Source organism: Cynocephalus volans, chromosome 12, assembly GCF_027409185.1.
Source record: "Cynocephalus volans isolate mCynVol1 chromosome 12, mCynVol1.pri, whole genome shotgun sequence".
NCBI classification, from domain to species: domain Eukaryota; kingdom Metazoa; phylum Chordata; class Mammalia; order Dermoptera; family Cynocephalidae; genus Cynocephalus; species Cynocephalus volans.
Window position 1 is genome coordinate 23,917,503 of NC_084471.1, and position 25,853 is coordinate 23,943,355.

Below are 25,853 nucleotides of genomic sequence, written 5' to 3' on the forward strand. Positions count from 1 at the left end.
GCCAGCCTCAGGAAAATTTTATGCCTAGGGGAAATTAAACACAGAACTGATGGTGCTTAAAAAAGCTATCAGTGATTTCCCCTGACAGGTTCAAGTGTTCATTATTTAGTGTAGCATAGCAGGCCTACCGTGATTCCATCCTATAAACCTTTTGTTAGAGTCATCATAGTATTTTCTGTTCCCTAAACATGCTTTATATTTTCTTGTTTTTATGTCTGTTCTTATGCTGTATCCTTGCCTGGATACTTGACTGTACCCTTCAGTCTGTGTCTGTAAGCTGGGCCTTCAGGCAACATTAGCTTTCTTTGTGCTTGGATAGCACCTTGTGGATATCTTTGTTTTAAAATGGCATGTTCTCTTGTGGTTATTTGTTTACACATCATTTTTTTTTTTTTCATTTCTTTTCTAGACTTTACTTTCGTGATGTGCAGGGACTATGTTTTATTTATTGTTATATTCCACACTCCTGGTAACTGTTTGTGGCCTACAATAAATATTTGTTGAATGGAGGGGCAGAGATAGAATAAGGAAGTACACGAAAGAGAAAATACACAGATAAAATTTCTTATTTTAAAAAACAATTGCATAGGATTATTTCACTGAGTTTTACTTTCAATTCAGTACTGTTTAATAATAGAGTGAAATATAATTATAAGATATTAGTAATCAACTATAAGACTAGAGAGTAATGAAGTGTATGACTGCCTGTCCCAGAGGCAGCTTAAAGTAAAGGGGAAGAAGATGTGATGAGTGTGGACCAGTTTTTTTAATCCATTGGCCCAAAATAAATAAATAAATACATACGTCAATTTCCACCCAGTAATGAGTTATATCAAATACAAAGGAAACGATCATCATTTGTGATTCTAACCAGCCCTCCCCTGAAAAATACATTAAGCACAAATTTCTGCTCATTGTACATTACTTCTTTGTAAAGGCAAAAGTCACAAAGAGAGTAATATGGAGTGAATTTTGAGTAACAGAGAGACCGAGTAGTAAAGAGAATGTAGTGATACAAATAACTAGATTCTTCACTTGAGGTTCTTTCCCCTTTGCCAGTTCTGGTTCTGCCTCATTTCTGGTTTTCTGGGTTGACATGCCCTACAGGATTAAGACCAGACTTAGTTCATTTCAAGCTGCAAGCAACTTTTTGGAACTGATCATTCCAGGTTTCAGTCAATGGTCCTGAAACTTGGGTACATGCCATAATCTCTAAAATGCTTGATTAAAATACAGATGCCTGGTTTACTCCTAAGAATTTACGAGTGTGTCTGAAATACCCACAATTTGTGTGTGTGTGTGTGTTTAAAAATTTTTTTAATTGACATGTATTAATTGCACATATTTATGGGTTATAGAGTTATATTTCAATGCATGTATACAATGTGTGATGATCAAATCAGGGTAATCACCATCATTGTGAAAATTTATTTCTTTATGATGAGAGCATTTGAGTTCCTCTCTTCTAGCCATTTGAAAACATACAATAAATGATTGTTAATTATAGATGCCTAGCAGTACTGTAGACCATTAGAACTTATTCGTGTTATCTAGCTGTAATTTTGTATTCGTTAACCAACCTCTCCCTATCCCCCAGCCCCTTCCCAGCCTCTAGTAAGATCAACTTTTTTTTTTTTTTTTTTTTTTTAGCTTCGACATATAAGTGAGAACATGCAGTATTTATCTTTCTGTGCCTGGCTTATTTCACTTAACATAATGTCTTCCAGGCTCATTCATGTTGCTACGAATGACAAGACTTCATTCTTTTTTATGGCTAAGTAGTATTCCATTGTGTATATATACCACATTTTCTTTGTCCATTCATCTGTCTAAATTGATTCCATACGTTGGCTATTGTAAATAGTGTGGCAATAGACATGGGGATACAGGTTTCTCTTTGGTATGCTAATTTTCTTTCCTTTGGATAAATACCCAGTGGTCAGATAACTGGATCATATAGAAGTTCTATTTTTAGTTTTTGGAGGAATCTTTGTCCTGTTTTCCATAATGGTTCTTCTAATTTACTAATTTGCACCAATAGTGTATGAGAGTTCCCTTTTCTCTACATCGTCACAAACATTTTTTTTGTGTGTGTGTTTTTATACACTCATTCTAACTGGGGTGAGATGATACCTCTTTTGGTTTTGATTTGCATTTCCCTGACAATTAGTGATGTTGAACATTTTTTATATACTTCTTGGCTGTTTGTCTTTTTTTTGACAAATGTCTATTCAGGTTATTTGCCTATTTTTAAATTGGATTATTTTTTTGTGTGTGTTTAAGAGCCTTGTGTATTCTGGGGTTTTTTTTTTTTTTTGGCTGGCTGGTACAGGGATTGAACCTTGGGCCTTGGTGTTATCACCACCACGCTGCACCACACTCTAACCAACGGAGCTAATCAGCCAGCCCCTTGTATATTCTGGATATTAATCCCTTGTCAAATGAATAGATTGCAAATAACCTGCAATTTTTAACATATACCATAATTGATTCCATTGAACACTATTGTTTGAAACTGCTGGTTTTAAACATCTTTCATGTTTAACGTATCCCTGAGATCAAATAACTTGATATCAGGATTCAGGTATTCTTGGATTCTAACATCTGTCAGAGAGTAGGTACCTAGAGAGTACTTGTTATGAATTGAATTGTGTACCCCCAAATTCATATGTTGAAGCCCTAACCCCTAGTACCTTAGAATATGATTGCATATGGAGATAGGGTCTTTAAAGAGGTAATTAAATTAAAATGAGGTCATTAGGGTGGTCTTTAATCCAATATGACTGTTGTCCTTACAAGAAGAGACAATTAGGACATCAGCAAGTACAGAGGGAAAACCCTGTGAAGATACAGGAAGAAGAGAGGCATCTGCAAGCCAACTTGAGAGACCTCAGAAGAAACCAACTCTTTCAACACCTAGATCTCATACTTTCTAGCTTCTAGAATTGTGAGAAAATAAATTTCTGTTGTTTAAAGCAGTCTAGTCTGTGATACTTTGTTATGGCCCTAGCAAACTCATACAGTATTAATCCTTGTTGTGCATCTTTTATGTGCAGGGTGCTGTGCAAGACTTTATTAAACCTCCTAGAATGTTACTAGCTTTTATGTGTGTGGAAGAGAAAAGGAAGGAAGATGTATGGGAGGAACCATCAGCCATTCATGAATGCTGTGATAGGTCCCCTTTGCTGTTGCCTACAGACTTTAGAATTCTTTTCCTATAAATCTCATTTGGGAGGAATCAGTTGACATTCTTAATGCTTAATTTTTAATTGACCAAACTCCCACTCCTTTCCATGGGTCTTAGATGTGAGTGAAGTCAATTAAATCAAAATTGTCTAACTATAGATTGACATTCAGGTATGACATGGCACTTAATGTGGTTACAGGGCACTTTCTTTCCATTTGACTATAGTCAGAGTAATCCCAGCAATTACTTTTTATTTTCCCCCACTTCAATCTAGCAGTGTGTTAATTGGAATTAGAGAGAATAGAAAGTAGGAGAGATAGTCTGTTACCTAACCTTAGTACCTTTTTATTATCTCCCCACTACTTCTCTGGACTATTTTGGATGCTTTATTGGAAGTACAGTTGTCATATTGAAAGTCCACTTTAAGTTTTTATTCTAGTTTAACACATATTTATTGAGTACCTGAAATATACCCATTAGTAGGCTAGGAATTAAGTATACAAAGGTGAAAGGAGCATGTACTTCAGGAAATACAACAGAGGAAATACTTGTGACAATAAAATAAAAGGTAAATATAGGGCAAAAGTGACTGTTCAGATTTAGTAAGTGATCCAACTTAGTAGTTTTGAACATGGATGGTTATCAGAATTACTAAGAGGGCATTGTTAAAATAGAGCTCCAGATTCCACCTCAGATCAACTGATTCAGGGTTTACATGCAGAGGACCTTTGATTCTGAGTTTTAAAAAGCTATCTATAGTCTCTCATGCTAACTAACTAAGGTTGGCATAGAGAGGTTCAGAGAGTTTTAACTGTAGTGTGTGTGTGAGTTGGGAGTTGGCACTTAAGTGGGAAAATAAATGACAGACAAGGTGCTAAGAATTGCTGAATCAATTTTCAGAATATAATGTACTTTATATTAGTGATTTTTAAAAAGAATTATTACTGTCTCAAGATGTAAATGGAGTAAGTGAAATAATGTTTTTAGTCAATCTAAGGACTCTTAAAAGTCAGTGACAGAAACCTAACTCAAATTAGCATAATCCTAAAAGGGCATGCATTGGCTTGTGATGTGAAAAGGGTCTGGGTAGAGCCTCTAAAGTAGTGCTGTCCAATACAGTAGCCACTAAGCCATAGGTGGCTATTGATTACTTAAAAGATGGCTGGTCTGAATTCATATTTGCTATGAATATAAAACATACACTAGATTTTGAAGACTTAGTATACAAAAAGAATGTACTCTATTTCACTAACAATCTTTTATTTTGAATACATATTGCCATGATAATAACTTGAATATATTGGGTTAAATAAAATATATTATGAAAATTAATTTTACCTGTTTATTTTTACTTATTTTTAATATGGCTACATATGTGTCTTGCGTTATGTTTATATTGGACAGCACTACTCTAGAATCACTGGAAATAAGAACTCTCTGTCTCTAGGACTGTCTTTCATCTCTGCTTCTTTTTGGGTGTCAACCTCATTCCTTCTAATTGCAGAGGGTTTTTCTCCTAGAAGCAGAAACCATGCCATCAACAACCCTAGGCTCTTATAGGGTACTTACTAAAGAGGAAGGGGAACTTCCCTTTCAGCTCCTATTTTGAAAATCCTAGGGAAGAATTTCAATTGGTGTAGTTGGAGTCATGGACCAGTCACTATTGCTAAGAGAATGCTATGCTCTGATTGGCTCCATTTAGACCAAGTGTCCAAACTTGCAGCTGGGCCATGGAGCAAGATAAAGTGGAGTCACTACTAGAACCATATGGGTAGTCTAGAAGTGTTTTCCTTTATTTCCCAAAACAATAATAATAGCCAACATTTATTGAGTGTTTACTCTGTGTTAGGCATTGTGCTTTTTACATAGATTATCTCACTTAATATGCACAACAGCTATTTCGAGGAAGTCTAATAGGTATCTCAAATGTAATAAATCTTTTTTTTTTTTTTTTTTTTTTAAAGATGACTGGTAAGGGGATCTTAACCCTTGACTTGGTGTTGTCAGCACCACGCTCTCCCAAGTGAGCTAACCAGCCATCCCTATATAGGGATCCGAACCCGTGGCCTTGGTGTTATCAGCACCACACTCTCCCAAGTGAGCCATGGGCTGGCCCCAAATGTAATTAATCTTGAACTCTGACTCTCTCCTCTTTCCAGTTTCAGTCAATGGATCACTTTCCACACAATTGCTCAAGCCAAATAACCCAGAAATCATCCCTGATTCCTTCCTTCCTACCCCCTTCCTTCTATTCATTTATGTATCTTGAATAGTTAACTCTTCTTCTTTTCTATACCCAATCTTTATACAGTTGCCGAATAATCTTTTAAACACATAAAGCTTTAAATAAAGCACTTCAGTGGATTTCCATTGCTCTTAGAATGAAATCTAAATTCCTTCCCATACCTCTAAGGGCCAGCATGGTCTGGCCCCTGATTAGCTTTCCAATTTCATCTTGTGTTATTATGCCCCTTTTCACTGTGCTTGTTATATAGATTTCCTTTTGTGCCAGGTTCTTTTCTGTCTCTGACTTTCCCTCTTCCTGGAATGATCTTCCAATTCTCTGAGTGGTTTGCTTATTCTTTTTATTTCATTCTTTTATATTTCAGCTCAAATGTTACCTCCTTTCGGCTTTATGCTGAGCATCCTGTATAAAGTGGATCTACAGTTACTATTTTACTATCTGATCACACTCTTTTATGGCACTTATTTTTTTATTTTATTTTATTTTTTTTGTCTTTTTCGTGACCGGTACTCAGCCAGTGAGTGCACCAGCCAGTCCTATATAGGATCCGAACCCGCGGCAGGAGCGTCACCACGCTCCGAGCGCCGTACTCTCCCGAGTGCGCCACGGGCTCAGCCCCTTTTATGGCACTTATAATCCTCCCCTCTCTTGTTTGTTTATTATCTGATTCCTTTACTATGGTGTATGAACTCCATGAGTATATTGACCTTTTTTATCTTATTCACTAACTCTAATCACAGTACCTGCGTAATGCCTGGAACATTATTAGTGCTCAATAAATATTTGTTGGATATGTGAATGAATCTTTATTTTACAGATGAGGGAACTGAGGCCTAAAGAAGTTAAAAAACTGGGTGAAGTCACATAGGTATGAAGTGGAAACAGCTTTCAAACGCAGGCAGCATGATTGCAGAGCCCCTACCATTAATTGCCATGCCATAAGAAGGGAATGTTGTGGTAGGCAGACAAAACAATAACTGTGTACTGTAATAGACATTATAATGTAGTAAAAGCACTGATGCTGGTATCAGAAGTCTTATGTTCCTTTCTGGCTCTATTGAGTAGAGTGAAAAGACCCCATCCAGTCTGTGTGGACTGAGAGTGGGGGAGGGGTGTTATCCAAACAATAATTGGGAGCTATACCAGAAGACCTGCAGTAATCCTGGGGATGGGTGGGGGCAAATAGCAAATGTCCACCACTCTAGTATATTCTCACAGTGCATTGAGAGGCTACACATACCTTTTCTACAGAGGCCATCTCTTTTATCACTATCGCAAATTGCTTGCAATTTTGTAATGTGATATTTTCTAGGGCTTATTAAGCTTGGAATGAAATTGTGGGGACAGCTGGCATCCAGATAATTGCTAAATGTGAAGTCTGACAGCACAGACTGACAGTTGCAAGAATATGATAATATTTTTTATTTTAATAGATGCAAAATCATGGATGGACTAAGTGCTGGCATTCTTTTCTCTCTTCTTAGTATAAATGACTCTTTCCATTCATTCCCAACGTGTGTCTAGTGTATATAGTAATTGTTGTCTAGCATGCTATATAAACCAGGGTTAAAGGTTATAACATTTAATTTTCCTGCTAGAAAATATTTCTAAGAACATTTATCTGTTTTATAACTTGTGATTTTTATCTAGGAAAAAATAGTGATTTTTATCTATCAGCTGCCTATCAGCTTATCAGCTCAAAGATAATTATCTTTTCCAGAGGTTAATTATACTTTTAGAAGGAAAAGCCTCATTCTCCAGAAATGAAAAATACGCTTAGAAAAAGTTATATATGGTGAAATATGGGGCTACTGTTTAGAGATTTAGCATTTCTTTCTGATGAGATCTGATTTACTCATGCATTGCCTACATTCATTTGTCAAACATTAACTGGACATACTTTTATATAAGAAATAAGGATCAAGTAGAATAAGTAGAATAAAAAGTATATAGGACCCAGAGTCAGAAGATCAGGGTTCTACCTGCTTCTGCCTCTAGGTAACTGTGATTTTGCCTGAGACAAATATCTGCTGTGAATCATAGTACTTCCTGGACTTTAAGATGGGAATAACATAATATGCCCTGCTTGCTTTTTAGGATTATGGTAAGGATTGAAAGAGTTTGGCAATTTATAACCCTCTAAATACAATAGTCTCCCCTTATCCATGGTTTCACTTTCTGAGGTTTCAGTTACCTGTGGTCAGAAAATATTAAGATATTTTCAGAGAGAGAAACAGGAACCATGTTCACGTAACTTTTATTACAGTATATTCTTATAATTGTTCTGTCCTATTAGTTATTGTTAATATCTCACTGTACCTAATTTATAAATTAAGCTTTATCATAGGTATGTATGTACAGGAAAAAACATAATATATACAATATAGGGTTTGGAACTATCTGTGGTTTCCTCTCGGGGCCTTGGAGCATTTGTATATGTTAAATATTTTTGCTATTACTGTGTACATGGGACTACTTGATATAGAAGACTTTTTAAAAAAAAAAAATCACTATTCTTCTTTAGTATACTTTGATTTACCAGTCCATGTCCTGCAAACATTTTAAGACTGTTATGATTTAAAAAGTGCTTTGAAATTCCCTGAGGATAGATTCAAATAGCAAGGGCATTCTTACTGTTTACTTGTTGTACATTCTTATTTATTTCCTAAAGTAGAAGTTTTCAGAGAAGCTAGTTTGGCTTCTTTATATTCTCTGTAAATAATTCTGATTTTAGGACAGGGAAATCTGAATATAACAAGGAAGAATAAAACAAAGTGAAATGACTTTCTTTTGAAAAGAACTATATGTACATAATTTAGAAAAACTATTTAAAATTGTTCAGATGCATTGATACAATTAGTACTATAGTTAATTATTTACTTAATATGATGTATACTTAAAGAGTATAATTTTTTAGCTAGAGATCTGTAAGTTGTACCATTAGGCTTAGGGGTATCAGATAATTTAACATATTAGAAAATAAATGCAATATATATTAGATTTCTATTTGAACACATCTCACTAAATTTAGGAGACAGGTTGTGAGGTAAACAACATTAGACTAGGATAGGATTCAGAAAAATTTTGTTCTAATCTTAACTACAAGAAGTATAGTTTAGTGATTAACTGGGTAAGTTTTTGAGTTAGTTTTTTAAATCCCAATTCTGCCACTTATTTGCTGTGTGACTGTAGGCAAGTTTCTTAATCTTTTTAAATCTTAGTTTCTTCAACTTAAAAATAAGGTAATTATAGTACTTAACTCTTAGGGTTGCTGTAATAATTAAATGAGACAGTGCACACAAAGTATTAAGCAGTTTATTTCTATCATCACTACCACCATCACCATCATTGTTATTATCATCACCATTGTCATCACCAAATGCCATTAATTAGTAACCTTGGCCAAGTCTTTCAGTCTCGCTGACTTCATTTAGTTCTCTCACAAAATGAGAGGACTAATCTAATTGATCTCCATGTAGCTGTAGTTATTAATATGAGATGATGTTTTTGAGAGTGCTTTGTAAAAGCCTGAATCATCATCATCACAGTCATCATCATCACCATCTTACAGTCTTTTGAGCTCTGAATTTTTATAAAAAAACGAAAAACCACCTAGGATATTAATCCTTGGCTCTCCTGCCTTCTTATCTCAAAGCCGGGACTAAAGCAGATGTCAGTTTAAATTTGGCAACCCACCCATTTTTGCTTTCTTCATCATTACTTCATATTTCCCCATTGTGTATAGCAAATCATGGAAAACAGATAGGGTTCCTGAAGCCAGAGCCAAAATAGGAAGAGGAGGAGGAAGCCTAGGGCTGAGCTTGGCCTCCCCAGTACTCAGAACATGGGCAGGACTGGACACTCACAGAAGTTAGAGAAGAGACAGACCTGACTGTAACTTCATCTGTTAGAAAGCCTCCTGCTTTCTGTTCCTTGGTGAAGCTGTTGTCTCTTTGGAGGACAGAATGTCCTTTCTGGAGGACACCCATCTTAGAGAGTGTCAAAGAAGGTTATCATTGTCTGGGAAAAGATCAAGCTTAATTTCTGTTCAGACAGAAATAGATTTGAAGTACAGGAAAATAGAGATATGCCTTTTGAATAATATTGAGGGCCTTATGGTGCAATCATGTATATGAAATTGAGAAGACATACATAGGAACATTTATTTTTTATCAGGGCTAGTCGTATATACTGGCTGCCCAAACTAAATAAAATAATATTTGAAATTTTTAGCTAAAAACAATAACAATAATAGTGATACTGTACTAAGAGCTTTATATGTATTGCTATTTACTATGTATATTTAAAAATTATACCTTCCCCCAGTGTACTTCTAACTAAATCTCTCTCTTCTTTGTAGAACTCTCACCAACTTAATCTTATTTACCATCATTCTCGTCTAAGAACTCTGCATTTTGACTGTTTGCTGAATGGTGGTTTTCAACTTTTTTTTTTTCTTAACGTGTCTTTTATTTTTCAGACTTCATGTCCTTGTTTGGAACTCCTCTCCTTCCTCCTGGCTGTTATCCCTACCCATCTTCAAGGCTTATATCAGACCTCCATCTAGAAGCTGTCTAATCTTTACAGCCAAAGGGGTTCCCCTTCCTTGTTCTAAGTACTAGTGTGGTAGATAATGTGTTTGCTAAATAAGCACAGTGCTATCTCTAAAATTTGACTGTACTATATGATTTTATTCTAGTAGCTGCTGGATGTATAGTTGTTCTTTGATAGCTGTGAATGGAAAAATAGAAATGATCTGTTTTATTTAAATCTAGAATAATTTGCACCAACCTTTTGTGTTGCTTTCAATAGTTTAATAGCAATTCCAAAGTAATTAGGACGATTAGCCATTGAGAATGGCTTTAGTCATGTTTAAATAAAAACCTGAAACATTGCTCAAAATTATTAGTATGATGCATTTGCTGTATTTATATTCCTTTTGTATACAGTGAAAGTAACAATGTCCAGTTAGATGCTTCCGTTTTGAATACATTATAATTTTGAAATAAGGCTGTGATAAATTTATATTTGTAGTGTTCATATCAGTTGTCATTTCACCTGATTTTATTACTCTGCCAATTTTGATAAATATGTGTATGTCAAGTCATTTAACCTAGCAATAAGCCCAGACTCTAGAGAGATTTTTAAAAAATAGACCACAGTTATCTTTATTGTTCTCCCATCTCCTTTTTTGGTGCTCTTTTATCAACTTTCAAAATTTCTCTAGTTCTCTTGTATATTTTAAAAGAGAAATAAATGTTGCTTATCAGAGTAGTAAATGACCAGTGGAGAGATTTCAAGCATCTCTGTGAGAAAGATTTGTATGCAAGACAACCTCTATAAAAAGTGAAGAATAATTAATATATTATTTCCTGAAACCTCAGGGAGTTATGTGGTTAATAGACTAGTTTGCATTAATTATCAGCAACTTAGGAACCATTAATAAGTGAAACTACTTCCATTCCATAGGTATAGAGAGCCCCTATGTATGAATACAGAGCATCTTCCAAGTTTGTTTAAAAGTTGCTTGTTTGGATCTTAAGGCACATTTGCCTTGAATTCCAGGCTAGACCACAAAAGCCTGAAATATAATACAGTATAATATTATAGGTATCATTTTTGGGAACTGGGGAAAAGATGAAGCATGAACCACCAGGAATAGATAGTCTTGGCCATGGGCAACTCATTTGGAATTTGTACCAGAGATGGCTCTTTGTATATTTGCAGAGCAAAAGGGAAAGAGGTTTTATTCCCAATAGCCAAGATATGGAAACAACCCATGTGTCCATCAATGGATAGATAGATAAAGAAATTGTATGTGTGTATATACATACACACACATGTATGTGTACACATATATATGCATATACACATATATACACACATGTATCCATACACATATATATGTATACATATATACAATGGAATATTTTTCAGCTTTAAAAATAACTGCCATTTGCAATAAGATGAATGAACCTAGAGAACATTATGTTAAGTAAAATAAGCCAGACACAGAAAGAAAAATACTGCATGATCTCATTTATGTGTGGAATCTAACAAAACAAAACAAAACTTGAATACATAGAAACAGAGTAGAAAGGTAGTTACCAGGGATGGGGAGTGTGGGGAAAATGGGGAGATGGAGATCAAATGGTACAAAGTTTCAGTTATGTAGAATAAAAAAACCTAAAGATCTAATGTACAGCATGAGATCTATAGTTGATAGTATTGTATACTAAAAATTTACCGAGAGAATAGACTTTAGGTACTTGTAACACACACACACACACACAAAGTAATTATGTGAGATGATGGATGTGTTAATTTGCTTGATTGTGGTAATCATTTTACTGTGTGTGTGTGTGTTGGACATCATATATGATGTTAACATCATGTATGTATTCCTTAAGCATATACAATTAAAAAATAGCTGATGCAAAGTTAAAAAAAAATCTTATCCAAAATTCTAAAACGAAGCAGGGGTAGATGGCCTAGACTCTTGCCTGCTCTTGCCCCTTTTCTATTTATCAATCTCAGAAGTATTTCCTGGAACCAAAGTACTCTATGAAAAAAGGCTGAAATTCTAAGCCAATTACTCTGAGTAAGGGTTTTGGCCTTGTTAGAAGGAGCTGTGTTGTGTTAAGTAGGTAGTTAGTGTAAGTCCATTTCTATCTATTGTGCTTGGTACTCTGTGGGCCCTTTCAGTCTAAAAACTCACGTCCTTCAGTTCCAGGATAATTTTTTGAATTATTTCTTTGATTTAGTCAAGTTTGTGTTTTCTGTTCTCTCTTTCTGGATCTCCTCTTATTTAGATGTTGACCTCCTGGCTTTGTCTTTCATTTCTTGTATCTTTTCTCACCTACTATCCTTTTGTATTAGGGTTCTCCAGAGAAACAAAGTCAATACAACACACACACACACACACACACACACAGGTTTATTGACTGATTTTAAAGAATTGGCTTGTTTGATTGTGAAGGCTTAATAAGTTCAAAATCTGTAGAGTAGGTCTGTAGGCAGGAGATCCAGAGAAGAGTTGCAGATTGAGTTTGGGATGACTAATTTTTATGTCAACTTGACTGGGCTAAGGGATGCCCAGATAGCCAGTTAAACATTATTTCTGGGTGTGACTGTGAGGGTGTTTCCCTAAGAATTAATTAGCATTTGAATTGGGGGACTGAGTAAAGCAGATGTCCCTCCCTAATGTGGGTGGGCATTATCCAATTCATTGAGGGCCTGAGTACAGCAAAAAGGTGGAGGAAGGTTGAATTTGCTCTCTGCTTGACTGCTTGAGCTGGAACATCCATCTTCTCCTGCTCTTAGTACCCCTGTTTCTCAGGCCATCAGACTTGGCCTGAAATTGATACCATCCTCCTTTTGGCTCTCAGGTTTTTGAACTATAACACCAACTTTCCTGGGTCTCTAGCTTGGAGAGGACAGATCATGGGACTTCTCAGCCTCTGTAACTGCATGAGCCAATACATAATAATAAATCTTTTTCTAGATATATATATCCTGTTGGTTCTGTTTCTCTGGAGAACCCTAATACATATTTCAAAGGCAGTCTGCTGGCAAATTCCTTCTTGCTTGGGGATGCCAATCTTTGTTCTCTTAAGGCCTTCAATTGATTGGATGAGGCTCACCCACATCATGGAGAATAGGCTGCTTTACTCAGAATCCACTGATATAAATGTTAATTTTATCCAAAAATCACCCTCCAAGAAACATGCAGAATAATGTTTGACCAAATATCTGGGCACTATGGCCCAGCCAAGCTGACACACAAAATGATCCATTATACCTCTCTGTATCTTTTTGCTTTCCTTTCTGGGAAATTTCATTAGCTTGTCTTCCACTTTGGTTTATTTTACAAATCTCTTTATTTTTTCACTTTGGCTTTCATCTTTCATGTTTGAGGCTTTTCTAAAATGTCCTATAGTCCTTAGTTGTCCATTTGTACTTAAAATTTGGGCTATATGTAGCTGGTTAGAACTCCGTATGCATGGGTGAAGCTTATTATTGTTGGGGAAGCAGACATTGGGGAATCCTCCAGTGTCAGCATCTTTAAGTCTTTTCTCTTGGACTGGTCAAATTTTTCAGATTGTTCTAATCTCTTAGACTGCCTGTGAGCATTCTGGGTGCTGAATTGAGGAAGAAGGTTTCTATATTCAGTCTGTAAACTTTTCCTTAATTCTCTTGATTTTGTTATTTTGTTCCTGCCTTCAACTGTAGCTGGTATTTCTCATCCCAGAGAATTTCTCTTTATATCTCTTTAGAAAATAAGCCAAAGTCTTCTGCTGGAGTATAGGAAGGGTAGTTGCCTGGCTGTATAGAGTAAAATATCTGGAGATCCATTTTCTTAAATTTACTATCTTTGGTGTTCAGTTCCACCTTTAGACTCACTTCCAGAACCACTTATTCCTAAACCCTTTGAAGATTTTTGCTGTGTGAATTGGGTTGCTTTCTTGTCATTTCTCACTTAACAGCTGGAGGTTCAGGTGTCTCAAGTTAGTTAATGTTCATTTATATACTTTTTAGCTTCCAGAGTTTTGTGGCTATTGCCTTCTCTCCCATTCTCTTTCTTCTTGTTGGCTATGCCTTAAAAATCCCTTTATGGTAATTTTAGTAGATTTTAAGATAGTATATAAGTTGATGCATGCAATTACTGTGTCAGCTTTTTGTTTCTTAAAATTTGCTATGGAAATTTCAAACATATGCAAAAGCAGAGAGAATAGTATTATGAGTCCCTGTGAATCCTTTTCTCAGCCTCAAGAATGATCAGTTGTCAACATATGGCCAGTCCTTTATTTATATTCCTGTATCTGCTCTGGATTATTTTACAGCAAATCACAGACCTCACATCATTTCATTTATAAACTATTCAGTGTATCACTCTAAAAGGTAAAGTTTATTTTTAAAAAAGCATAACAATGCTATTACCAGATCCCAAATAAACCCAATAATATCTTAATATCAAATATCCATTGAATGTTCAAATTTCCACAATTTTATCATCAAAAACTTTTTTACGGTTAGTTTATTCAAATCAAAATAAGGTGCGAAGTTTTTTTTTAAATGGGCAAAGATTTTAATAGACATTTCACCAAAGAAGATCTATAATGGCAAATAAGCACATAAACAGGTGCACAACATAGTCATTAGAGAAATGCAAATTAAAACCACAATGAGATATCACTGAAGACTCATTATACACTACACACACACATGCACGCACACACACACACACACACACACACACACACATTCAATTGTTTATAATTTAAAAGACCAACAATAACAAATGTTGGCAAAGATATGGAGAACTTGGAACCTTCATTGCTGGTAAGAATATAAAATGGTACAGCCACTTTGGAAAACAGCTTTCACAGTTCTTAAAAGTTTAAACATATATGACGTAGCAATTCCACTATTAGGTCTTTACCCAAATGAAATGAAAACATTATGAAGTTTCATACTAGCATTAATCATAATAGACTAACCCAGGAAACAATCCAAATGTCTGTCAACTGGTGATTGAATGAACAAAATGAGATATATCTCTACAATAGAATTCTATTCAGCAATAAAAAAGAACATGGTACAGCATGAATAAACTTCAAAAACATTATGCTCAGTGAAAGGAACTAAATGCAAAAGACTACATATTGTATGTTTCCACTGAAGAGTAATGTCCATAAGAGGCGGATCAATAAAAGAAGGCAGAAGAATGGTTTCCTCTGGTGTTTTTTTCAATTTATGTTTCCCTCTTTTCCTTTTGCTTTTTATTTTTCAATGATCACCCTACCTTTTGACTTTGACTTTTTCTCGACTCACCTAGTGCTAACTTCTGTACTGCTTCCTTCCGAAGTCATTAATGAAGATTTTTCTGTGTCTGGTCACATCTTTTCCTTATAGCTTGCTTATTCAGCTGTTTAATATGGTTGTGTAAGGTCTAAATCAGAAAATGTATGTGAATAATTTAGCATGATTTCTAGTACATAATACATAGTTTGTATTTAAATAAATGATATCTGTATTAGAGTTCCTCAGAGAAACAGAATTGATAGGATACATACAAACACACACATACACACACATGAGAGAGAGAGAGAGAGAGAGACTGACTAATTTTAAGGAATTGGCTCATGTGATTGCATGGCTGGCAAGTCCAAAATCTGTAGGGCAAGCAGGCACCCTGGAAATTCAGGTAAGAGTTGATGTTGCAGTCCTGAGTGTAAAATCTACAACACAGCCCAGACAGGCTGGAAACTCAAGTAGAGTTTTGATGTTGTTGCAGTCTGGAGGCTGAATTCCTTCTTCTGGAAATTTCAGCCTTTGCTCTTAAAGCTTTTTACTGATTGGATGAGGCCCATCCACATTATGGAGGGTAATCGGCTTTACTAAAAGTCTACTGATATAAATGTTAATCAAACCTAAAGAATGCTTTCACAGCAACATTTAGACTGGTATTTGACCAAACAACTGGACACCACAGCCTAGCCAAGTTAACACATAAAGGTAACCATCACAGTGTCTGTTATAATTACTCTCCAAGTTTGATATTCTTTACTCAACTCTGAGTTAATCAGTGACCAGGCTTTTCATAGGACTGGGGAAGAAGAGCTCAAAGAAAGGACATTCAGCAGGAAATTAGGCTCTGATGAACTTGTCCAGTAGTTCTCAACCATGGTAGTTCTCAGCCCAAGTGCACATGCGAATCACCTGGGGAGGTTTTAAAATGTTAGATGAATGGGTCTACCTGGAAGTTTGCTAAAATGCAGTCCCAGCCTCACTCAGATTAGGATTCTGGAAGAGCTAAAGATATGCTACAATTTCATTCTAATATTTGGATTTCTAGTTTTCATATGCTTGACAAGATACTAAAATATTGTAAAAGGACCAATCGTTGGTTCGTTGTAGATTCTATTAATTGATTTTATTACTTGGTATTTCTCTTTTAACATGTCATGACAGTATGAAAAAGTGAGCACAAACTTATATTTCCCCTAATTATTTCAAAAACGAAGTATTGTTGGTATTTTGGTAAGTATTCTGCCTTTAGTATAGAATTTCTCAGCAATTGGAGTCATATGGATTTGGGGAAAATATGCGTTCAAAATGTTTGCAGACCTTCCTTAGTTGATATTTGCATTTAGAATTTATAGTGTTAGAAAAATGACTGTTGGTTGGTTTGGGATCTTTAAGCAAAAAAAGGGGCTCTTTTGAAATGAAAAATAACCTAAAGTCCGTGAGTTATATACAGGAAAGACTCATTTTTCTAAACTCAACTTCTTAGAGACATAAATGGTCCTGGAAAGGTAGTCAGTGCTCTGAGTTTTGTGGATAAGAGCAAAACAGTCCTAGGTCACCTCCTATACTTTGCCATTTACTTGCTTGGGGATCTTGGATAAGTTACTTACCGTTACAAGAGTCAGCTTCCTTATTTTAAAGTAGGGTCACACAACTTACTCACATGATTTGTTATAAGGATGAACTTAATAACCTGCATAAAATGCTTGGTACAGAATAAGCACTTAACAATGTTTTTTTTCTAAAGTGAGCATGAATATGTGGCCAGTGGGAAGGACCACTAATAATAAATACTTAAAACCAGCATTGAGTTCTTAGCACGGTGATTCTTGCACATAATTAGAAAGTAAAGTCCTTTTTAATAAGTAATAAATTTTGCTTTACAAATAAGTCTTAGGTTTTTTTTGCCAAAGTGAGCCATTTTTTTCAGGGCTGTAACTCTAGGGTTAGGAGATCAGATCTTGTACTTCTGTTAACCACTGAGATATTTTATCAAAAGAGGGGCAGTTTGAAGCAAGTAGTTGTTGTCTATTTCATAACTATACTTCTGGCATGGACTTTAAGCCTGTCCAATAATACATTTATAGAGAGGAAATTCCTCTTCCCTTGCCTTAGAATCCCAGATTATTTTAGTGAGGCCTACAGTCTGCTCTGCAAAAAATTGTCAGGAGACTCTAATGCAGTGAATTGCATTTGTGTTAGTGAAAAAAGTCTTTAATAAGTACTTTTAGTCTGTAGTTGTAGTTGGCAGACCTTTTTTCACTTTGCCTATGTATTTCTATGCAGTGCAGGTAAGACACTTAAAAGCATATTTCTGGTAGTGGTTTTATAAAGGAATATTAAGGGTCAGAGTCCTTTGCTCTCCCTACTTGTCATTTTCTGTTCTGTTACCAGTTTTAAGAAAGGAACTATACATTTTTGGAGGAATCTTTTTTTGTTTGAGTTATTACCTAGGGCAAGACATACTTTGTCTTTTTTTTTTGTCTAACAAAAAGGCACTTTTCTGTGCTTTCCCCTGAGGAGCTGTATTAATTAGGTCATTCTGGTTTCAATGAATACAGCCTTAATCCATGTATCTAAAGGAAAAAAGGTTTATTATAAAGAGACACATGGACCAGAACTGGAATGTGTCCAGATCTCTTAAAGATCCAGGAATTATTCTTTTCTTGGTTCCTCTCTCTCAGGTCATTATAGTAGGTAATAAATAGACCAACACCAATATCTGTGGAATGAATCAATGAATGTTTTTTTTTTTTTCTCTCTTGTTACCTCTGCTTCTCTCTCCATGTCTGCTTCATTATCTTCTTGATATTAACCAGTCTGTCTCTATTTCTAGGATAAATTCCATAGGAAGCAAATATGCCTAGTATATTATTGTTGTTGTTGATTTATTATTTGGGCCCAATGTATCAGACTATGTATTGGCCAAACGACAGACAGGTCCTACTTATATATCAGATAACATCAAGGTCCAGGGTTTGATCCCTGTATTGGCCAGCCACACACACAGAGAAATAATAATAAAATAAATAAATAAAATAAAATTTAATTGTACATATTTGTGGTGTACAGTATGTGCATATATTGTGCAATGGTTCACTTAGGGTAGGTAGCATATCCGCCCCCTGAACATTTATCTTTTCTTTGTGGTGGTTATGGTCAAGATTCTCTTTTCTAGCTATTTAGAAATATACAGTATAATATTATTAGTTCTTGGTCAGCCAAGAACGCCAGAATTTATTCTTCCTATCTACTTGTAACTTTGTGGCTGTTAATCTACCACTCCACCCGCACCTCCTGCCCCAGCGTCTGGTAACTATCATTTTACTCTCTACTTCTATGAGAACCACTTTTTTTTTTCCCCCAAAGATTCCACATATGAGAAAGATCACGTAGTATTTGTCTTTCTGTTCCTGGCTTACTTCACTTAGCATGATGTTCTCCAGTTCCATGTTGCTGCAAATGACAGAATTTCATCTTGTTTTATAGCTGAATAATATTCCACTGTGTATGTATACCACAGTTTTTTAATCCATTCATCCGTTGATGGGCATAAAGGTTGATTCCATCTCTTGGCTATTATGAATAGTGCTGCAAAGAACATGGGAGTGCAGGTGTCTCTTTGGTATGTTGATTTAATTTTCTTTGGGTACATACATACTCAGAAGTAGGATTACTGGGTCATCAGGTAGTTGTATTTTTAGTTTTTTGAGGAACCTCCATAATGTTTTCCGTAGCTTACGTACATTCCCATAAACGATGTATTAGAGTTCCCTTTTTTCTGCATCCTTGCGAGCACTTGTTATTTTCTCAGTATCCTCACCAGCCTTTGTTACTTTTTGTGTTTTTGATAATAGTCATTCTAACAGGACTGAGATGATATCTCATTGTAGTTTTAATTTATATTTCCCTGATGATTAGTGAAGTTGAGCATTTTTTTCATATGCCTGTTTACCATTTGTATGTCTTTTCTTGGGAAATGTCTGTTCAGGTCCTTTGCCCATTTTTAATTGTGTTATTTATTTTTATGATGTTGAGTTGTTTGAGTTCCTTATATATTTTAAATATTAGCCCCTTGTCAGATGTGTAGTTTGCAAACGCTTCCTCCCACTCTGTAGGTTGTCTCTTTACTTCGTTGATTGTGTCCTTTGCTGAACAAAAGCTTTTTAGTTTGGCGTAGTCCCATTTGTCTGTTTTTGCTTTAGTTGCCTGTGCCTTTGTAGTCTTGTTCAAAAGAGTGCTGCCCACTCTGGTTTCATGTAGCGTTTCCCCTGTTTTCTTCTAAAAGTTTCATACACATAATAATTGTACATATTTATAAGGTACAGTGCGATGTTTCAAAACATGTATACAATGTATAATAGTCAAATTAGGGTCATTGGCATATCATCACCTCATGTATTTATTATTTCTTAGTGGTGAGAACATTCAAAACCCTCTTTTCTTGCTGTTTTAAAATATACAATAATGTATTATTGTTAACTATAATCACCCCACTGTGCAATAGAACTTATTCCTCCTAACTGTAACTTTGTACCTGTTGATTTCATTTTTTATAGCTGAATATTATTCCATTGTATAAATGTACCACTTTTTAAAATATGCATTTATCTGTTAGACTTAGTAGAAACTGTTAAATTATTAAATATTTAAAATTACCATGTTCTTTGGAGAATCCCTATTTGGCCACATACTGTTTCATAACATCTACTTATTTAAAAATTTCTTAATCTATGGTCCAGCATTTCTGAGTGTATATCCAAAAGAATTGAAAGGAGTCGAACAGATATTTACACCAATGTTTATAGAAGCATTATTCACAATAGCTAAAAGGTGGAAACAACCCATATGTTGTATAATATATATAAATATATATTATACAGATTGTATGTCATACCATGGAATATTATTTAGCCTTAAAAAGTTAGGAAATTCTGTCACATGCTACCATATGGATGAACCTTGAAGATATTATGGTAAGTGAAATAAGCTAGACATAAAAGGACAAATACTGTATGAGACCACTCATATGAGATACCTAGAATAGTCAAATTTATAGAGACAAAAAGTAGAATGGTGATTTCCAGTGGGTGGGAGAGGGGAGAATAGAGAGTTATTGTTTAATGGGTACCAAGTTTCAATTTTGCAAAATGAAAAGGGTTCTGGAGATGGATGTTGTGATGCTTTCACAAAAGTGTGATGTATTCCATGCCACTAACTGTACACTTAAAGTGATTAAAAATTTTATGTTATGTATATTTTACCACAATTAAAAAATTCTGTTTTTTCTAAGGAAAATGGACACACTTATGCACAAATAGGTCTCTGAATTGTGTTACCCTTTTTTTTTTTGAAATACAAATGGTATTACATGCTACATATAAAAGAGAACTCTTCAGGAGACATACTTTCTAAATATTTTCTGAGTCAACCTATCTTTTCTCCATTCCTATTATTATTATTCAGTCCACTGTTGAAGGGTACACGGATATTACTTTGCAGACTGTCACTCAATTTGGGTTTCCTTCATGCTTCCTCATGATTAGTTTCAGCTTACTTACTTTTTGTCAGTAATACCACAGAAGAGATATTGTGTACCTCTCAGTATATCATATCAGGAGGCACCTCATGTTGGTTTGTGCCAACATTACTGGGGAAGTGAATTTTAGCCACTTGGTTAAGGTAGAATCATCCAGGTTTCTCCACTGCAAAATTACCAATTTTCCTTTTGTAATTAATAAGCATGTGTGAGGAGATTCTTTGAGATGGTGTATATGTCATCTTCTTACTCAGACTTTAAGGTTTTAACTTCAATTGATGATTTTTGTTTGAGTCAATCATTACCATGATGACTAAAAAATTATTATTACTAAGTTCATTTTCATTGTCTCAAGGTCTGCTGAACTAAGCTAGGCTGGGTTAGTAGGGCTGTGTGATGCCTCTTGTACCAATCTCTGCCTCCTGAAGTCCTGTTTACCATTTTCAGAGACTTAGCTTGCAGTCTCAGCAGAAGGGTAGATTCCCAGGAAGACTGTGAAAGAGATTTGGGGATCAGGTTGATGATCAAATATGCTGAATTTGTCTCTGTGTCAACCATGTTCTAGCTCCAGTGAAATAAGAGAGTTGCTAGTGAAGTTGGTGCCATGTTGTGTATCTTCTATACCTTGAGCTCTATTTCAGGTATCTTGTCCCTGGTCTTGTATAAGGACTCATTGGGTTTTCTTTTTCTCTGGAAATGTAATCTAGATCTTCAATTTTGAAAGGAAATTTGTACTCTTGACTCTGGAACTCCAATTTCTTTGGCAAATTTTTCTCTGGAATCAATCCCAGGGTGAGGGTTGTTTGCAAATGCTTTGATGAGTGTGTGTATCTGAGAGGAGCTGTAGTTGGTACAACACTGCCTGACTTCACTACTTTGAGTCTGCTTTTTAAGGTGATCTTGCTCATGGCTTTGGCTTGATTCTAAAGTCTCCCCAAGGTTTGTTCTTTTCTGAAGTTGGTCCCTAGCTCTTTGATTGTGAAACCAAATCTGGATTCTTGACTCTTCAGTGTTGATTTCTAAGGCAAGTTTCTGTTTGGTAGTATAACCTGCGTAAGGTTTTTGGTTGAAGGCATTGATGAGAATTTTCAATTGATCTAATATGAATTTTGTGTGACTGCAGCTACAGTTTGTTGATACAGTGTTGCTTAGAGAGTTGTCTTGGACCATTTTGGAAGAGTGTCCTGGTGTCTAAGAATTCAGCTAGGAGACAAATGGTCAGCACTGAGGCCGGGTTTTATATAATTTGAATTGATTTTTGTGTATGGTGAGAGATAGGGATCTAGTTTCAATCTTCTACATGTGGATATTTATTTATTTATTTATTTATTATTTTTTTTAAAAAAATTTTTTAAATTTTATTTTGTCAATATACATTGTGGCTGATTATTGCTCCCCATCACCAAAACCTCCCTCCCTTCTCCCTCCCCCCCTCACCCCCAACAATGTCCTTTCTGTTTGCTTGTCGTATCAACTTCAAGTAATTGTGGTTGTTATATCTTCTTCCCCTCCCCTCTGGTTTTGTGTGTGTGTGTGTGTGTGTGTGTGTGTGTGTGTGTGTGTGTGTGTGTGTGTGTGTGTGTGTGTGAATTTATATATTAATTTTTAGCTCCCACCAATAAGTGAGAACATGTGGTATTTCTCTTTCTGTGCCTGACTTGTTTCACTTAATATAATTCTCTCGAGGTCCATCCATGTTGTTGCAAATGGCAGTATATCATTCGTTTTTATAGCTGAGTAGTATTCCATTGTGTAGATGTACCACATTTTCCGTATCCACTCATCTAATGATGGACATTTGGGCTGGTTCCAGCTCATGGCTATTGTAAAGAGTGCTGTGAAGAACATTGGGGAACAGGTATACCTTCGACTTGATGATTTCCATTCCTCTGGGTATATTCCCAACAGTGGGATAGCTGGGTCGTATGGTAGATCTATCTGCAATTGTTTGAGGAACCTCCATACCATTTTCCATAGAGGCTGCACCATTTTGCAGTCCCACCAGCAATGTATGAGAGTTCCTTTTTCTCCGCAACCTCGCCAGCATTTATTGTTCATAGTCTTTTGGATTTTAGCCATCCTAACTGGGGTTAGATGGTATCTCAGTGTGGTTTTGATTTGCATTTCCCGGATGCTGAGTGATGTTGAGCATTTTTTCATATGTCTGTTGGCCATTTGTATATCTTCCTTAGAGAAATGCCTACTTAGCTCTTTTGCCCATTTTTTAATTGGGTTGCTTGTTTTCTTCTTGTAAAGTTGTTTGAGTTCCTTATATATTCTGGATATTAATCCTTTGTCAGATGTATATTTTGGAAATATTTTCTCCCACTCTGTTGGTTGTCTTTAAACTCTGTTAATTGTTTCTTTTGCTGTGCAGAAGCTTTTTAGTTTGATATAATCCCATTTGTTTATTTTTCCTTTGGTTGCCCGTGCTTTTGGGGTCGTATTCATGAAGTCTGTGTCCAGTCCTATTTCCTGAAGTGTTTCTCCTATGTTTTCTTTAAGAAGTTTTATTGTTTCAGGGTGTATATTTAAATCCTTAATACATTTTGAGTTTATTTTATTTTATTTATTTATTTTTATTTTTATTTTTTTTTAGTTTCATTTCATTTTTTTTTTAATTAATTTATTTTTTAAATTTTATTTTGTTGATATACATTGTAGCTGATTATTGCTCCCCATCATCAAAACCTCCCTCACTTCTCCCTCCCCCACTCCCCCCCAAAAATGTCCTTTCCGTTTGCTTGTTGTATCAACTTCAAATAATTGTGGTTGTTATATCTTCTTCCCCCCCCCGTTTGTGTGTGTGTGTGTGTGTGAATTTATATATTAATTTTTAGCTCCCTCCAATAAGTGAGAACATGTGGTATTTCTCTTTCTGTGCCTGACTTGTTTCACTTAATATAATTCTCTCAAGGTCCATCCATGTTGTTGCAAATGGCAGTATTTCATTCGTTTTTATAGCTGAGTAGTATTCCATTGTGTAGATGTACCACATTTTCCGTATCCACTCATCTGATGATGGGCATTTGGGCTGGTTCCAACTCTTGGCTATTGTAAAGAGTGCTGCGATGAACATTGGGGAACAGGTATACCTTCGACTTGATGATTTCCATTCCTCTGGGTATATTCCCAACAGTGGGATGGCTGGGTCGTATGGTAGATCTATTTGCAATTGTTTAAGGAACCTCCATACCATTTTCCATAGAGGCTGCACCATTTTGCAGTCCCACCAACAATGTATGAGAGTTCCTTTTTCTCCGCAGTCTCGCCAGCATTTATTGTTCATAGTCTTTTGGATTTTAGCCATCCTAACTGGGGTTAGATGGTATCTCAATGTGGTTTTGATTTGCATTTCCCAGATGCTGAGTGATGTTGAGCATTTTTTCATATGTCTGTTGGCCATTTGGATATCTTCCTTAGAGAAATGCCTACTTAGCTCTTTTGCCCATTTTTTAATTGGGTTGCTTGTTTTCTTCTTGTAAAGTTGTTTGAGTTCCTTATATAATCTGGATATTAATCCTTTGTCAGATGTATATTTTGCAAATATTTTCTCCCACTCTGTTGGTTGTCTTTTAACTCTTTTAATTGTTTCATTTGCTGTGCAGAAGCTTTTTAGTTTGATATAATCCCATTTGTTTATTTTTCCTTTGGTTGCCCGTGCTTTTGGGGTCGTATTCATGAAGTCTGTGCCCAGTCCTATTTCCTGAAGTGTTTCTCCTATGTTTTCTTTAAGAAGTTTTATTGTTTCAGGGTTTATATTTAAATCCTTAATCCATTTTGAGTTGATTTTAGTATACGGTGAGAGGTATGGATCTAGTTTCATTCTCCTGCATATGGATATCCAGTTCTCCCAGCACCATTTGCTGAAGAGGCAGTCCCTTCCCCAGTGAATAGGCTTGGTGCCTTTGTCAAAGATCAGATGGCATTAAGTGTGTGGGTTGATTTCTGGATTCTCTATTCTATTCCATTGGTCAGTGTGTCTGTTTTTATGCCAGTACCATACTGTTTTGGTTATTATAGCTTTGTAGTATAGCTTAAAGTCAGGTAGTGTTATGCCTCCAGCTTTATTTTTTTTGCTCAGCATTGCTTTGGCTATGCGTGGTCTTTTATTGTTCCATATAAATGACTGGATAGTTTTTTCCATTTCTGAGAAAAATGTCTTTGGAATTTTGATGGGGATTGCATTGAATTTGTATATCACTTTGGGTAGTATGGACATTTTCACTATGGTGATTCTTCCAATCCAAGAGCATGGGATATCTTTCCATCTTCTTGTATCCTCTCTAATTTCTTTTTTTTTTTTTTTTTTTTTAAATTTTATTTTGTCAATATACATTGTAGCTGATTAATGCTCCCCATCACCAAAACCTCCCTCCCTTCTCCCTCCCCCCCTCCCCCCCAACCATGTCCTTTCTGTTTGTTTGTTGTATCAACTTCAAATAATTGTGGTTGTTATATCTTCTTACCCCCCCCGTTTGTGTGTGTATGTGTGTATGTGTGTGTGTGAATTTATATATTAATTTTTAGCTCCCACCAATAAGTGAGAACATGTGGTATTTCTCTTTCTGTGCCTGACTTGTTTCACTTAATATAATTCTCTCGAGGTCCATCCATGTTGTTGCAAATGGCAGTATTTCATTCGTTTTTATAGCTGAGTAGTATTCCATTGTGTAGATGTACCACATTTTCCGTATCCACTCATCTGATGATGGGCATTTGGGCTGGTTCCAACTCTTGGCTATTGTAAAGAGTGCTGCGATGAACATTGGGGAACAGGTATACCTTCGACTTGATGATTTCCATTCCTCTGGGTATATTCCCAACAGTGGGATGGCTGGGTCGTATGGTAGATCTATTTGCAATTGTTTAAGGAACCTCCATACCATTTTCCATAGAGGCTGCACCATTTTGCAGTCCCACCAACAATGTATGAGAGTTCCTTTTTCTCCGCAGCCTCGCCAGCATTTATCGTTCATAGTCTTTTGGATTTTAGCCATCCTAACTGGGGTTAGATGGTATCTCAATGTGGTTTTGATTTGCATTTCCCGGATGCTGAGTGATGTTGAGCA

General features: G+C 35.7%; 1 protein-coding gene and 1 pseudogene across 6 annotated transcripts in view; one reads left to right on the forward strand and one right to left on the reverse strand.

Moving 5' to 3' along the window:
• ANKS1B (ankyrin repeat and sterile alpha motif domain containing 1B) overlaps positions 1 to 25,853 on the forward strand; it is a 1,093,604-nt gene that overhangs the window by 64,486 nt on the left and 1,003,265 nt on the right. The window lies entirely within an intron of this gene.
• LOC134360918 (double homeobox protein A-like) lies at positions 21,306 to 21,951 on the reverse strand (annotated as a pseudogene).